The sequence below is a fragment of the Impatiens glandulifera genome, chromosome 9 (assembly GCF_907164915.1).
Source record: "Impatiens glandulifera chromosome 9, dImpGla2.1, whole genome shotgun sequence".
Classification (NCBI taxonomy): domain Eukaryota; kingdom Viridiplantae; phylum Streptophyta; class Magnoliopsida; order Ericales; family Balsaminaceae; genus Impatiens; species Impatiens glandulifera.
Genome location: NC_061870.1, coordinates 5,793,419 through 5,811,537, shown reverse-complemented (window position 1 = coordinate 5,811,537; position 18,119 = coordinate 5,793,419).

Genomic DNA, 18,119 nt, shown 5'->3' with positions numbered 1-18,119 from the left:
AATTGCATAAGCCTTCATCATCTAATATTCTAACTCATAAAATATTGAAACAAATATCTGGAATATGCTTAATCTCATTTAGAACAAGAATAGTGTTATTGACCATCTAAACATAAACATTACCAATCCTAACCACTCTAACTTCACAACTTCACCAGTATTGCTCATACAAGCAATATCAAAATCGCCAGCCTCATATGTTTAGAAAAAATATCGTCATGATCTAGCATGAGTAGAAACACCATTATCAACAATCCATTCCATTTAATCACAATACATATTAACATTCTTAACATTATTATAATAAAAAAATATAGAAATGATCATGGTTTTTATCTTATTTGTGGTTGAAAGTAGTGGTTGTGTTATTATTTTTCTTCTTGTTCTCCCTCTTCAATTTAAAACAATTTGTTTTGATATAACCATTCAAACCACAATGATGACACTCAATATTTTCCCACTTATGAAAAGCCCCATTAGATTTGCTACGATTACTTATATCTCGTCATTTACTTCTCCCCAGGATGTTGTAAAAAAGACCTCATACTATAAAGAACAACTTATGTCGTTCTTCTTATATCTTCATTCAATACATTGATATTTACTAAATCCATTGAGAAAACACCATTTAGAAAATAATTGGAAAAATTTATTCTAAAAATCTCCAATAAGTTAGTTAAAGTACCAAGTACCATAAGCTTTGAATCTTGTCATCAAAGTTGAGTTTCATCGCTTCTAACTGATTAATAATTTCTACAAACGTATTCAAGTAGTCAATCATTGAAGAACCAAATTGATACATGTAACCCCAGAAATGGAGTTCCCCTTACGAGACGTCCCCGTACTTTAACATGTGTTGAGTGTAATGTGGCAATACGGGGAAATCTCGGGATCGCTTGAGGTTCGATTCTTTTCAACCTTGGTTTGAGTGCCAGACATTTTGTTAGGATAATTGAGACGGGGGTCTAACTATTGTTAATAGCTTACAAACTTCGATTCGATTTTAATTCTGTTAGAAGTTAAAATCTATTTCTATTCTTCGCAAATCTTCACAAACTCTTGAACAAGTTTAAGTGCGGAACAATTTGTTAGATTTGAATCTTTAAATAGATGAATGCAAATGGTAGAAAGTATAGAACACATGGAGTTTTATGGATGTTCGGAGTTAAAACTTCTATGTCACCCCTTCTTCATCAATAGGAAGGATATTCACTAGAAGACTTTGATTGGTATGGAACACACTACACAAACCCAGTCAGAAACTACAAGACTTAACAACTGTCTGCTTTTAAACTTCTATCTAACTCTGTGTTGAACAGAACACCCTCTATTTAACTTATAACACTGAAGTTCTACACAGAAAGAACATTGAATGAATTATAGAGAACTCTTACAAAATTGTAAACACAATGCTTTAAAGAGAGTATATATTGATAGCTGGATCGTAAAATGATTCTATTGTATGCAAGTTGTGACCAACTGTCGAGCAAGTTATTTGTCCATTATCCTTGAGTAACAATTTATACTTGAAGTGGGCCAAAGGTAGAATCTATTTGGACACTAGTCATGTGTTCGTTGGACGGTCGCTAATGCTACAATAGTACATTAGACTATGAGCATTGGGATTGTGGTTGTATAGGATTGATAGTGCGCCGAATATCCTCGGATATTGTGTTGTACTAGAAAGGTACAACTTGGGTAATTTGAATGATAAATACATATGTGGAAGTCTTTCATTTGTTGAGATCAGCTTGGCTTGTCAGACTGTTGATAACAAACACTACAGACGAGCTGAGTAGAGAAGCTGGTGCTTCTTTGGACGTTTGGTCAAGGTTAGACGATGTCTAACTACGCTTCTTCTTCAGACCGCATCTAAGAAGGTTAGACGACGTCTAACTACGCTTCTACTTCAGACCGTGTTTAATGAAGATAGACGAGTCTGCTCATGCTCTTCTTCAGACCACGTCTGATGAAGATAGACGACGTCTGCTCGTGCTCTTCTTCAGACCACGTCAGATAAAGATAAACTACGTCTGCTCACGCTCTTCTTTAGACCACGTCTGATGAAGATATATGAAGTTTTCTCACGCTCTACTTCAGACCACGTCTGATGAAGATAGACGACGTCTTCTCGTGCTCCTCTTCAAACCACGTTTGATGAACATAGACGACGTCTATTCGCACATTACTCAGACCACGTTTAAAGTAATTAGAGGATGTCTGCTCGTGTATTACGCACACCACGTATGAAGTAATTAGATGTCGTCTGCTCGCGCGTTACTCGGACCTCGTCTGAAGTAATTAGACGATGTCTGCTCGCGTATTACTCAGACCACGTCTGAAGTAATTAGACGACATCTACTAGCGCATTACTCAGACCACTTCTGAAGTAATTAGACGATGTCTTCTCGCGCATTACTCAAACTACGTCTGAAGTAATTAGACGACGTCTACTAGCGCATTACTTAGACTACGTCTGAAGTAATTAGACGACGTCTAATCGCACATTACTTAGACCACGTCTGAAGTAATTAGACGACGTCTACTAGCGCATTACACAGACTATGTCCGAAGTAATTAGACGACGTCTGAATAGACAGTCTTCTTTAGATCTGTACCTGCACAACGGTAACCCAAGTTAGTTTTGTTTAAACCATATCATCAAAATTATGTTGTGCATATTCTCTTAAGTTAATTAATTATTTATTTCTTAATTATTTTCCTCTTTTCTTTGTTTAATTTAATCAAACATATTTTTTAAATAAAAGATTATTTTTAAGAGATTTTGAAAATACATGGGATTTTGAAATTAACAATGTAAAAATAATTAAATTTATTCAAATTTTAATAATCTAGGAATTTGACTTGAAATCCAGTTTAAATTAATTAAACATGATTAATTAAAGAAAGATTATTTATTTGAATAGAGGCGCCAAATTACTTCATACTTGAGTTTCCATAAGGGGTTCGTTTTGTTGGTTACACTCGGAAAAGGGCTTTCGCCTATGTCCTCCGCGCCCATCAAAAGACGGTATTATTTATAAAGGAAAAGTCTGGCTATAAAAAGTTTTATTTATAACATTTATTTCCTTTAATTATATATTAGTCTAGAGATCCTAAAACAAGGATAAATTTAAATTACGTAAATAATTGTACAAAATTAATTTGAAAGACATACATGCGATTGCGTTAATATAAAACTAAGTAAAACCTTAAAAAATATCAGAAAAGACATTAAATCGAATTCTATAACAATTGATTTTTCAAAATTAATTTTATGGAAAATTTTGGGAACTTTTAATTTAGGATATCACATGGCCTAATTCTTGTTATAACAAGTTAAATAATTATTTATTCTCAATCAATTAATTTTTCCATATTTTGGCTAACTGCCTTATTAATAACGGTTACGTCTACCCGTCAACTTATTTTAGGGTTAAGAAACCTAACCCTAATAATCCTTCGTAACATTAGACTCCCCTTCAATAATTGTTCGACCACAAAGAACATAATTAAAAGAAGAAACTGACTTATTTCCATCAAACCCTTGGAAATTCAGGTTCCAACCAAGATTCATTCTCCCTTGTAGACAGTAAACGAAAGTTTTGTTGATACTCCAAAGTATCTGGTGGCTCTTCGAACCATATAAATTTTCAAAATTATTTCCATAGAATATCTGGTGGTTCTTTAAACCACACAAATTGTCTCAAAATATTTCTGAATTATAAGGGATAAGAACAATTACAAAACTCTACATTCGGTGGTACTTCAAACCATAATAAATATTTGCATATCAACCATGTTTTATGCCATAAAATTTTCTAAAAGCAAGATCCAACATCTTGAGGTTTCTCAAACCACAAAATATCGACGCAATTTGAACCTAGCGCTAAGTATGCTTGAGAAATGGGATCAAACGACAAAATCCTATCTTCAAGGCCCAAAAAATCATCAAATATTTCTCTAAATTTTACTTCTCCCATGTCAACCCGATAACAATCATTTTTTCCAACGTAGATTGTCTTCGTATTCTCTTTGTTATCCTATAGTTGAATTATTGTTTATTTCTTCATCGAAACCAAGATTGTCGTGTTTTATATCATGAGTTTGTGAAGTCTCTATTTATTTTCCATACAAAAGTTGTTAGTAGGAGGTGCGTCTTCCACTTCAGAACAATCGTCATCAAAAGAGGTTTCATTTTTGTTTGGAGCCGAATATGTCAATGGGGAAGGCGTCGATTGTGAATGTGTCGATTGTCCAATATCTTCTACAGGTAGCTTGTCACCTTCCAGTAACTCATCGAATTCGATGGTTAATTTTTTACGATCGTTTTCCCACTTTTTCCTTGTTATTTCTTCATCGGCCTTTTGTTTCTGACATTTAATTTCATCAGCGATCCTACATGATTTTAACAAGTCGGTTATTTGTTAACACTGTTCTCCGATTATCATCCACGGTTCTGGCTGCACTTTCTTTTGTATATGTCGTGGATTGTCCCTTGCACATGACCCAAACTCACATCACAATTGTTGTTTTAGATCTGTTCACGGCAATCCTTTGTTGAGAGTTTTTATGACCATGTGTTCCTTAAGCCATCGTAGTGTCTTTTCCCTCGTGTGAGTTATCAGAAGATGCACCTCGTCTTCTTCAAGCGTATCGTTAACCGAAAAAAAAATTCTTCGTAAATCCAGTCTTCGACATTTTCTCCAAAGATTTTGTAAAATTCATTTTGACAACTCACCGCACTTCATTCATTTATGCGCCTAACTATGTTTACGGCTTGCATTCAACTATCAGTCGATAAGTGTTTCCACCATATTGCTAAGAATGTCGCTCTAATACCAATTTTATACATTAAACTTTAATTAGGTATATATATCTTTAAATTACATAAATAATAGAAGTACAATTAAGAACGAAGAGAATATAAGATAACAATTGAATTGATAGGGGAAAGATAGAACCCTAATAACTATGGTGAATACGATGAGGGTGAGACAGAAGTTGATCTTCAGAGATTTCTCGAATAATGTCTAGTGTGTTTCTTGTAGATCAAAATCTCTTCCTTATATAGTCTTTACCTACCATAATCAATTCCTCAGCCGAATATTCTGTAAATTATATTATTTTCCTTATACACTCTCCAACTACGATAATCAAATTTCCGTCAATCTTACATTTTTAACTACTACCATATTAATAATTATTTCTTTACATATAAATAATTATTTATTCTCAATCAATTAACTAGTCCATATTTTAGCTATCCGTCTTATTAATAATTGTTACATCGACCCGTCAGCTTATTTTAGAGTTAAGAAACGTAACCCTAATAATCCCTCGTAACATATTATGATTATGATTTCTCAACAATGTATACTCATTGGTTTGTTAAGTTGGACGGCGGCTCGTGGACTTAGCACAGACACGACCCAGCCTAGTGAACAAGACGAACAAGACGTGAAACACAACCTTTGTGGCACGTCCGATTAGTATGAAAAATGGGCAATCCGAATCTTCTGCTACCGATTCTCGTGTTCCCCTGTTGCGGACCAATTAAATTGCAGCATTATTATTATATTAATAAATCAATCTGGGTAGGAGACGGAAGGAGGGAGAATCCGGAATCCGGGTTTCATTCCGGGTTCACACCAGACGCCGTTAACGGAAGGGCCTGTTAACGTCAGGAAATAATATAATATTCATATGATCCGGATAAGATATCTTCGCTCCGTGCACCATGTCAGAGAGAAGGGTGAGAAGCAATGGGAGCGAAGATTTTCACGCCCAGGAGCCCTGACCCTCATGTAGACCCCCCGACCCACCCATGAGAAGACTGCTTGTCTGTAATGGAAATACACTTACCCGTGTATGTAAAGACCAAAATTAACATGGATTTTATTTTTCCGTTTATTAAATATTAATTCAATAAATTAAAACTGACATGCATGAAACGAACAAATATTCGCTTTAATTACTTCACTCTTATTTTTTTTTTTTTTTTTTTGCGGGGAGACGCTCAGGAGCGAAGACTTATTCGCTTCAAGTAATTTTAACCTGACCTGCATGTAAACCCCACAACCCACCCATGAGAAGATCGCTTGCCTGTCATGAAAATACACTTACCCGTGTATGTAAAGACCAAAATTAACATGGATTTTATTTTTCTGTTTATTAAATATTAATTCAATAAATTAAAAATGACATGCAGGAAACGAACAAATATTCGCTTTGATTACTTCACTCTTTTTTTTTTATTAATTTTATATTTCCGTTTATTAAATATTAATTCAATTAATTAAAAATGACATGCAGGAAACAAACAAATATTCGCTTTGATTACTTCACTCTTTTTTTTATTTTTTTTCTTTTTTTTACGAGGAGACGATTGAAAGAGAAGATTTCTTCGTTTCAATTATTTTTAATCTGACGTTCATGTAAAACCCTCTTCCCTCCCATGAGAAGACCGATTACCTCTCATGTAAATAAACTTAATGAGGGAATTTACATGCCGCGAATAAATCTTCGCTTAAAATAATTATTTTTATATTTAAAATAATTTATGAATTTTTTTACGAGAATACGATATAGAACGAATATTTATTCGCTTCAATTACTTGTTATAATTTCAATTTCCCACTACAATCCCACTCTACATCATTTTCATTTTCATAAGCAACTGTTCATATTCTTCTCTCTCTATCTCCCGGCGATCATCCAAATATTGAACGTTGAAACTTTAGAGATTTCTTCCATTCTACAAGGATTTCTTCTGAAAATGTCAGAAAACCAAGGCAACAACATGGAAGTGGATACCATCGACTCCCGAGAGGTCGTCTTGTCAGTTTGTAAGAGCATAAACGAAAACGAAATTTCCCCCAATCCTGTATCCAACGTCAATCCCCGCAATAAACCAGAGAGGTAGGTTAATCTTATTGTGTTTATATATTTTGTACTAATTTTACATCCGTTGATTCCATTTATTTAGTTGAATATTGATTTATGTTATCCCACCAAAAATAATGACTTCGAGGTTTAATGACTTGGTTACATATGAAAGGAAGAGGAAGAGAAACACGAAGACGAATACGAAGTCATCGACTGCTGAATCAGTTTCCACAGTTGCTGTCGAAGCTACTGATATTGCTGCAGGTACTACACATTTTGATGAGATTTTACAATCACCTTTTCCCCCCCAAAAAAAAACCAATGTTATTCCTACATCCACTCCACTAGTCGATGAAGAGTTACCAGCACCACCCCTAGAAACCACTAATCTTTCTCCGTGTAGTACACCATTCGATGAAGATTTACCACCATCTCCCCAAAAAACCAAAACCATCAAGAAAAGGAAAGTGGCATTTCTAACAAGATCATCACCTCATGGCCTCGCTCAACTCATTCCTAAATTGAGCGTAGAACAGAGGGAAGCCGTGAAGCAAATCGGGTTTGGTTCTCTTCTTACAATGGGTGTCTCCAAGTGCCCGGGGCATTTTTCGAGACACATAATCCAATCTTTTGACCCGGATAAGAGTTCTCTGGTATTGGCCAACGGTGAGGAGATCCTTATAGATGAAGATCTCGTACAGCTCGTGATGAACCTCCCTTGAGGGGCAATGAACGTAGTTAAGTCTGCTGGGGGGACAAGACTAAGGACCCTGATTTTTTTAATTTCTTGAGGGATTGGAAGACCAGATGGACCAGGGAACACTCAAAAGCTCCTGAAACACTTTCTATGATACCCAAGATATTAAGTAACACAAGTGCAGACAACAATTTCAAAATCGACTTTGTTGTCTTTGTTGTCTCAAGTTTTTTATGTCCAGTTCAAAATTCATGAGCCAGGTAAACATGTATTCAAACCTATTATATATCTAATTGTATTTGTGATTACTCACACATGTATTTTATTCATTTCAGGTTCAAAATTCTGAAATCCTTAATGGATGTTGATAACATAAAGGAGCTGAACTGGTGCCACTTCACACTACAACGATTGGTTGAAAGTGTAAGAAGTTGGAAAGAAAAAGCAAGTAAAGATAAAAATCCATATTTTGATGGACCTATAACCTTTTTATTGGTAAATAATTCCTCTCTTGTATATGCTTTATAGGTATCAAACATTTACTAACATGTTTCCCATTCCTTTACTCCAGATTTGCTACGTAGATGGTGTTTTTGTGGAAGGTGTACGTTTGCCTTACGAAAGGAATTTTCCAATAATCTCTTGTTGGGATGACGTCACAGTGTTAGAGTTTACCACCTTAGAAGGTCGTGCCGGTGGTTTTAGGCTGGGCCGGGCAAGGGCGCGCCTAGCAGATAAAGAACCTGAGAATCCAGTTGACTCGGTTGAAGTAAAAGAAGACGATGATGAGGTATGTGGAAACAAGAAATTGACTCACATTTGTCTATATTTTCCTGTTTTCAGGACTAATGAAATCTATTTTTCATAATCTACAGATGTTGACATCCCAAATCCTGCAAACTTTTAAAGATATAGCCCAACAGCTTAATTACCTATCAGGGGAGTTGGAGAAACGCAACATCGATCTGAAGCCTTTTTTTGAGGCCAGTTTACTGAACCTAATAGAGTCTGAAGGGTTCATGAAACACTTGAAGATGGTGAATGATGGTGAGGTTCATGTAGGTTTGGAAGATCCTCCAAGTGAGGCACTTGGGGACACTTTAGAGAGTTCGGACTTGAAAATCAATAGTCCCCCGGTTGAATACACCTTTAAGGATGTAGTTGAGGACAATGAAGACAATCCATCAGCACGGGTTGAACTGAATGATTTTGAGGATGCAGTTATGCAAAATCAAGAAAATCGCTCAGATCACGTTGAACCGAATGATCTCGAGGATGCAGTTCTGCACAATGAAGCTCAGTCACTCCCTGTTCAACAGAAAGATCTTGAGCATGTAGGTCAGGACATTGAAGATCAATCACTCCTTGTTGAACAGGAAGATGTTGAGGCTGCATTTCTGCACATTGAAGCTCAGTCACCCTCTTTTTAACAGGAATAACTTGAGGATGCAGTTCTGCCCAACAAAGCTGACTCACCCATTGTTGAACCAACTGATCATCAGGGTGAAGGGAAGGAACCGGCTGAGGTACACAAAGTTCAGTCACCCACTGTTAAAGACGATAATCAGGGTGAAGGGAAGGAACAGGTTGAGGAACACAAAGCACTGGTGAAAAAGTGGTCAAAACCGAGAGTTAAAACTCTCGGTTTTGACCATATAACTCTCGGTAAAGAGACCTTACCGAAGGTTTTAGTAACTCTCGCCATCCCTCGGTAATGACTCTCTCGGGATTTCCCCAAAGAGAAAAACCGAGAGTTATATGAAAACTTTCGGATTTTTCTCTTTTGGAAAAACCGAGGGTTTTGCAAACAACTTTCGGTTTTTCTCATTGTGGAAAAACCGAGAGTTTTCATATAACTTTCGGTTTTTCTCTGTGTGGAAAAACCGAGGGTTTTATAAAGAACTTTCGGTTTTTCTCTTTGTGGAAAAACCGAGAGTTTTCATATAACTTTCGGTTTTTCTCTGTGTGGAAAAACCGAGGGTTTTACAAAGAACTTTCGGTTTTTCTCTTTGTGGAAAAACCGAGGGTTTTACAAATAACTTTCGGTTTTTCTCTGTGTGGAAAAACCGAGGGTTTTGCAAACAACTTTCGGGTTTTCTCTTTGTGGAAAAACCGAGAGATATTACAAAACTTTCGGTTTTCCCACAAACTAAAATACCGAGAGTTATATGAAAACCGAGAGTTTCATATAACTCTCGGTTTTCTCTTCGGCTAAAAACCGAGAGTTTTCTAATATCTCTCGGTTTTTCCACAAAGAGAAAACCCGAGAGATTTCATTTGTACTTTTGGTTTTTTCATGTAAATTTTTAAAAATGTGCGGATTATTTTGTTCGCAACCAAAACCTGTTCAGCCACCAAACCAATATATCAATGATAAAAGAAATTCAACATACATTAAACGATCACATTAATTGATCATGAACATTACAAAATTCGACACCAAACTAATATTCCGAACAATCTGTTCTAAATCCAACCACTAATGAAAAAATGTTTTGAATCGAAACAACCTTAGCTTGTGGGGGGAGGAGGTGGTCCTTGCCTCATATACAATTCTATTCTCTCCATTCTTGCGTTCATCTCTGACTTCTCCCTCTCCATTCTTTCCACAATTTCTTCATTTTCCGCTTTCATTTCATCCATTCTGCGCTTTCTTTCTTCATCCCTCTTCTCCAGTTCCTCCAGCTTGAGCTTCATCATTTGATTCTCTTCTAACAATCGCTCATTGTTTCGCTGTGAACTGTTTCCACTACGACGATCCTCACGAAAGTGTGTGGGTCGGACGCCTGATCCCATTCCGAAGACGACCCCGTGTTTTTGTTGTCCGAACACCCTCTCCGTCAATTCAAAATCAGATATTCCCGGTTCGTTACTAACAACCTCCTCCATCTCAGCCTGCACAATTCAAATAAAATATCATTTCTATAATAAAAAAACTAGGCATATTCAATTCACTTACAATTTTCTCTTGCACGTGTTCGTCCGGGACGGGTGTTGGGTTTTCTTGTGTCGGTTTTGGTGTACGGGTCCTCTTGAATACTTCAATTACAGACGGTGGCCGTCCCATTTCAATCGCCTGTTGAAATAAATGATTTATATAATTAATAACAATCTTTATATTAAGTTATTACAAATAATGTACTTACCAACTCGTCTTCAATTTGTGCAAACGGTCTACTTCCCGTTTGATGCGGGAATTTCAGATTCTTCCGATTCTTCATATTTGTAGTACTGTGTCTCTGTATTTGAAATAACAAATGAAGTTAGATTAATTAATATCAACTCTTATTTGAATTATGAAACCGTACCTTAAACGTTTCTGTGAAGAAATGGTTGCGACACACAAACTCCCAATCATCTCGATCGTAGTCCGGTGGAGGATTAGCCAGTACCGCCGCCTCGTCTCCTTTGTGGACGCGGATATAATTCTTGTTCAAATCCGACCGCCATCTATCCCATATCTGATTGGCGTGTCCCAACCCCGTCGTTCGAAAAGACTCAATGTCACCATTAGTCGCTTCGAACGGATCCTGAAAAAAATAACATCCAAATGTGAAAAATAATTATTTAATGACGTAATGTATAATCAAGTAATAATTATTAACCTTGATAGCAGTCCACAGTGAATCCAATTGGTCTGCACTTAAAGCCTTCCACTTGAGAAGACGGTGTGAGACGGCTGCGGGGTCCCGGATAATCGACCCCACATGTCTAGACCACCGTGTCCTTCCCACGTCTGTACCGCCTGGCCTCCCATCCTTCTCGGTTTTGATCATTTGATTAATTTCCGAGAGTTAATCATATTAAACTCTCGGTTTTTATTTTTTATATTTTTTACAATTAAATTTAAATGCCCAAAACCGAGAGTTGTATTTTAAACTCTCGGTTTTTTTATATTTTGTAAAATTAAATTTAATTGCCCAAAACCGAGAGTTGTATATTAAACTCTCGGTTTTTATATTTTTATAATTTATAAAAACCGAGAGGCTTTGGTAAATCTGTCGTTTTTTATGCATATTTCCGAAAGTTATATGTTTAACTTTCGGTTTTACAACATCACAAATTATTAAATTATTTGGTTTCTCACTTTCTAATAACGTTGAACAACATTAATTTAACACATTTGATATCCTTAAAACATTTCCCAATTCATATTATCAAACATTACACAAATACATAGGATAATCAAACATAAACATTCATATACACTTCTATATATAATCAAACACATTCATAAACATTTTAACATTAAAGACAATCTAAATTTTGAAAATAAAAACACACACTTGATTATATTACTTAGGAGTCTAGATTGAAGGTAGAAAACCAATGAATTTAACAATTTTTCAAGTACTAATTCCGAAAGTTATATAATTAACTTTCGGAAATATCCATCAAAACCGAAGGGTTTATATAAAACCCTCGTTCTTGAGAAATGTAAATTCCGAAAGTTTATAGAAAACTTTCGGTTTTGATGGTTATTTCCGAAAGTTAATTACATAACTTTCGGAATTAGCACTTGACAAATTGTTAAATTCTTTGGTTTTTCACCTTCTAATGACCTATAACAATATTAATTTACCACATTTGATGTCTTTAAAATATTGCACAATCCATATGATCAAACATTACCTACATTCATAAGATAATCAAACATGAACATTCATATAGACTTCTCTATAATAATCAAACACAATCATAAATATTTGAACATGAAACACAATATTAATTTTTAAAATAGAACACGAAAATGATTATATTAGTTAGAAGTTAAGATTAGTGGGTTAAAAACAAAATAATTGAACAAACTAGGTAGTGTTAAAATCGAAAGTTATAAAATAAACTTTCGGTTTTGATGTGTATTTGCGAAGGTTTTATATATATCTCTCGGTCTTGACCTTGATCAGAAGTTTTTTGGGAATTGTTAAAACCAAAGGTTTATTTGAAAACCTACGGTTTTTACCCTTCCCCATACTTAGAAAAAAATCCGATTTTTTTAATGTAAGGTCAAAACCGAAGGTTTATTTGAAAACCTTCGGTTTTTACCCTTCCCCATACTTAGAAAAAAATCCGATTTTTTTAATGTAAGGTCAAAACCGAAGGTTTATTTGAAAACCTTCGGTTTTTACCCTTCCCCATACTTAGAAAAAAATCCGATTTTTTTAATGAGGGGTCAAAACCGAAGGTTTATTTGAAAACCTTCGGTTTTTACCCTTCCCCATACTTAGAAAAAAATCCGATTTTTTTAATGTAAGGTCAAAACCGAAGGTTTATTTGAAAACCTTCGGTTTTTACCCTTCCCTTTACTTAGAAAAAAATCTTATTTTTTTTAATGTAAGGTCAAAACCGAAGGTTTATTTGAAAACCTTCGGTTTTTACCCTTCCCCATACTTAGAAAAAAATCAGATTTTTTTAATGAGGGGTCAAAATTGAAGGTTTATTTGAAAACCTTCGGTTTTTACCCTTCCCCATACTTAGAAAAAAATCCGATTTTTTTAATGTAAGGTCAAAACCAAAGGTTTATTTGAAAACCTTCGGTTTTTACCCTTCCCCATACTTAGAAAAAAATCCGATTTTTTTTATGTAAGGTCAAAACCGAAGGTTTATTTGAAAACCTTCGGTTTTTACCTCAATATTTAAAAAAAAAATTGGTCAAAACCGAAGGTTTTCAAATAAACCCTCGGTTTTTGCGATGCGGTTTTTTTTTTAAAAAAAGGTGAAAAGTCAACAAAAACATAATTATTTAAAACATATTAAACCAAACCAAAAAAACATAATAACAATAATTCATAAATATTAAAACATAACACATAAAATTAAATATTAATTGTCAAAAAACCCATAATAAATCCATAATAAATTTAGAAATTAATTATTAGATGGGGTGGAAGGAGGGGGTGGTTGATTCAGTCGACTCCTCAACAAGACAAGTTCCTGTTCGAGATTCTCTAATCTCTGAGACATTTCGGCCCGGTCCGCTTTGATTTCACTGAGCAAACGACCTCTTTCGGCATCCCTTAATCGGATTTGTTCCATTTCCAGCGTCATCTTTCTGACCTCTTCCTCACGTGCCGCAATTTCTGATTGTGTTATCAGATTCTGGTAACACGGATGCAGTTTCTCCGGTGTACCCCGAAGTCTCTTCCATGTCGTCGAATCACCCATATCCTAAATGCATTTCAGATATATGTATATATATATATTAATCAAACAAAAAAAACGTAAACTAACATAAATCTAGATCTATAATATATATATAAACTTAAGAAATCTAAATCTTACAATAAACAAAACAAAAAAAACCAAATCAAACAAATAATTACCTGAAGAGAGGAGAAGAACCCGCAGCTTGGAGGAGGCAGGCGGCGGCGGCGGCGGAAGAGAGAGAAAGGAGAGATGATCGAGTGGAATAAAAAAAGAAGGGTTAGAGTTTGTATTTATAGAGGTTGAGGCCGAAGGTTTTCATAAAACTTTCGGTTTTGATATTAGTCAAAACCGAGGGTTTATTAAAAAACCTTCGGAAAAACCAATTTCAAAAATTTGAATTTTTTTTAATGAGCAAAACCGAAGGTTCTTTCTAAAACTTTCGGAAATTGAATTTTCAAAAAAGGCAAAACCGAAGGTTCTTTGAAAAACCTTCGCAATTCAAAAACCAACGGATTTCAAAACCGAAGGTTTTTCCTAAAACCTTCGCAAATAACCCACACCCAACACTTAGAATTTTTTTGGGTTTTTTGGGAAGGTAAAAACCGAAAGTTCTTTGAAGAACTTTCGGTAATAATGAATAAACCCGAAGGGTTTACACCCCACTCGGAATCTATTTTTAATCCCGAAAGATTTGTTCCTCTCGGGAGTATTTAGGAGAGGTTTACAAAACCTTCGGGAAAAACCGTCGGTAAAGGTCCTTTTTTTACTAGTGAAGCTCAGTCACCCACTGTTGAACCAAATGATCAGGGTGAAGGGAAGGAACGGGTTGAGGCTTCTAAATCCGTTGAATCTTCTGAAGATGAAGATTAAGATGATGGGGGGGGGGGCGCATCAACATTAGAGATTATCCTAAGAGGAAGATCACAAAAATTCCTGTGCACCTTCGATCCCCTTACATGAAAGAGGTTGCGGATATGTTGGACCACAAAATAACCAACAAGGAACAGAGATTAGCCGATTTTGTGTTTGATGAAGACCTGCTTGCAAGGTAAGTTACTTTGCATGCTTTTAGAAATTTGAAATATGAAATTAGTTAGTTATGTTCTTCTAAATGAATCTATTTTGCAGTGACGTTCTGTACGAAGGTCCACCGGGTAATATCACCCGTCATCTATTTCAAACAATGAAACTGGGTGAAGAAATTGCGAGCGAAGTGGTGGACGCTTGGTCCATAATTGTGCACTCCAAATGTCGTAGGTTGCCAAGGCATGAACCACGAATAATTTGTTTTTCATCAATTTCACATGTAAGTGCTTCTCTTGTTTTGTGCTATGTATCCTTCAATGTTCATGACTTTGATACTCTACCCTTATTTTGCAGGTTAGTCTGCAGCATGATTCCACCTTATTTTCCCAATCCCTTGAAGAAGACATGAGAAACTACCATGTCACAAAAGAAGACCTCATCTTCGCTGACCTGGTATGTACATATCCCTCAATTCCAAGTAACGAGTATGCAATAAAATAATAAATGCTTGTGTTCTTTTTACAGATATTCCTACCTGTCGTCTTTTCCAGACATTTCTTTCTTGTATGTGTGAATATTAAAGACTCCAAAATCAATGTACTAGACAACTCCGTTCGTCCGCATAGAATGAAAATTATGGACAAGTATGTCACTTTGAGGAAACAAGTCGATAGTTCTGTGACTTTCTTGGAAAGGCAAGGCCTAGAAAGAATTTCTTCAAAGGTTAAAAAATACAGGATAACGGCCCCAAAGCTTGACTGGCAAGACAATTCAAACAAGAAAGACTGTGGTGTATATTTAATGAGACATATGGAAACATATAGAGGAGCGTTGAAGGATTGGGGTATTGACATCAACGCAAATAATGTAAGTGTTATACCATATGTTAGTCTATGACATTTAACAATTTTAGATGTTCTTATACTTTCTCTTGTTCTTTTGAAGGCCCAAGAAGCTTTGAGTACATTAAAGATCAAATATTTATACAGAATTCTTATGACTGAGTACAATGTCAATAGGTTTAAGTTAAAGAATGCAATTAGATCAAGATTTTAGAGATTTGTATGTGTTATACGGAATTATACTTGTACAGTAATTCTTATATTTACACAGGTCAATTGACATTGGTGTACTAATGTACTTTATGGAATTATAACTTATAATGTATTGATGTTTGATATGTCTTCTTGTACACATATTATTAAAATCATAAACGAGGTTATTTTCGTAACTCTATGTTTTAAAATTCTAAGACGAAGATATATTCTTAACTACATGTTTTTAAGTTCATAAACGAAGATATCTTCTTATGTCTTCTTGTTCCCATATTTTTAAAATCAGAAACGAAGATATCTTCTTAACTATATGTTTTCAAAAAATAAAACGAAAATATCTTCTTATGTCTTCATGTGCCCATATTTTTAAAATCAAAAACGAAGATATCTTCTTAACTATATATTTTCAAATTCCTAAACGAAGATATTTTCTTATGTTTTTTTTTTTGTACAAGCCATATTTTTAAAATCAGAGACGAAGATATCTTCTTCACTATATGTTTTCAAATTCCTAAACGAAGATATCTTCTTAACTATATATTTTCAAATTCTTAAACGAAGATATATTCTTATGTTTTTTTTTGGTACAAGCCATATTTCTAAAATCAGAGACGAAGATATCTTCTTCACTATATATTTTCAAATTCCTAAACGAAGATATCTTCTTAACTATATATTTTCAAATTCCTAAACGAAGATATCTTCTTATGTTTTTTTTGGTACAAGCCATATTTTTAAAATCAGAGACGAAGATATCTTCTTCACTATATGTTTTCAAATTCCTAAACGAAGATATCTTCTTAACTATATATTTTCAAATTCCTAAACGAAGATATCTTCTTATGTTTTTTTTGGTACAAGCCATATTTCTAAAATTAGAGACAAAGATATCTTCTTCACTATATGTTTTCAAATTCCTAAACGAAGATATCTTCTTAACTATATATTTTCAAATTCCTAAACGAAGATATCTTCTTATGTTTTTTTTTGGTACAAGCCATATTTTTAAAATCAGAGACGAAGATATCTTCTTCACTATATGTTTTCAAATTCCTAAACGAAGATATCTTCACAACATGTAATGCCCCTACCGGAGTTATATAAGGATGTGAATTCATGAATGAAAAATCATTTATTACTTCAACTACTGCTGATAAACATCATCACTCTCACACCCTCACTCTCACTCTCACACCCTCACTCTCACTCTCACACTCCACTCTCACTATCACCTCTCTTTCTGTTTTGACTCTGTCCTTCACAAATCTCTCTCTACCAGTGTCTACACTAGATTCGTTCTCTTCAGTCATTTAGTGTAATACTCATAAGATGGAGGTAGAGATGGACCCAGACATGATGGTTTTATCGCAGCAACAGCTGGAGCGATACTTAAGTCTGATCAACGATGACCCTATCCCTTTTAGTGTCTATCATGTAGATGAGATTCTACCTCTTTTACGAATAAACGTTCACGACGGACTGATGGCCCACATGCAAAGCAGATGGAATACAGACTCTCGTTCTTTTGTTATTGGGGAAATGCACATATGCCCGACGATAGAGGACTTTGCTTCAATCCTTAGGTGTGGTAGTCTTGCACTCATGATTTTGCCTGTCAATCAAGATCCTCATAGAGCATTCGAAATTTTCCACAGCTTCTATGGAGGTACAATGTTTGACGCTGTTTTGTTTACCCTCCAACATGGATTTCTCAATATGACAAACATAGACGAGTACATTTGGCGTGTCCACGGAGCCGAGAGGACCATCAACCACACACAAAGCAAATTAATCATGCTTGTGGTTCTGGCTCATTTTTTTTTGTGTCCGGCTGCAGGACGACGGCCTTCGGATAGGATCCTGGAGGTAGTTCCTGCAATCATGGGAAACGCCCCAAACCTGGCTAGCCTTGTACTTGCTGAGACATTACTTGGTCTTAACGAATTTGTCCCAGAGGCAAATAACTATTCCCGCCGTGGATCACCTTTGGTTCTTTACCTCTGGTTGTTAGACAAGTTGCATTGGTTGCCCCGTCCTTCAATTCCCTACCCTTCCTTTGCCAATCTGCAATTGCAAAGGGTCGCTGGAATCGTGTTTCAGAATTCTATTTCGGATATTCACCCAATTCGGTTCATTGTTCCGTGGTATCTCTTTAGTCAAATGATGTACGAGATGAGGGGTTCTCCATTCATTATTGTGTTGGGCCTTGAGGGAACTACCTCCTACTGCACAACTGTAATTTATACTCTCCTGTAATTTTTTATCCACAAACGTACACTGGCTAAGCATAATTTCTTTGACATGCC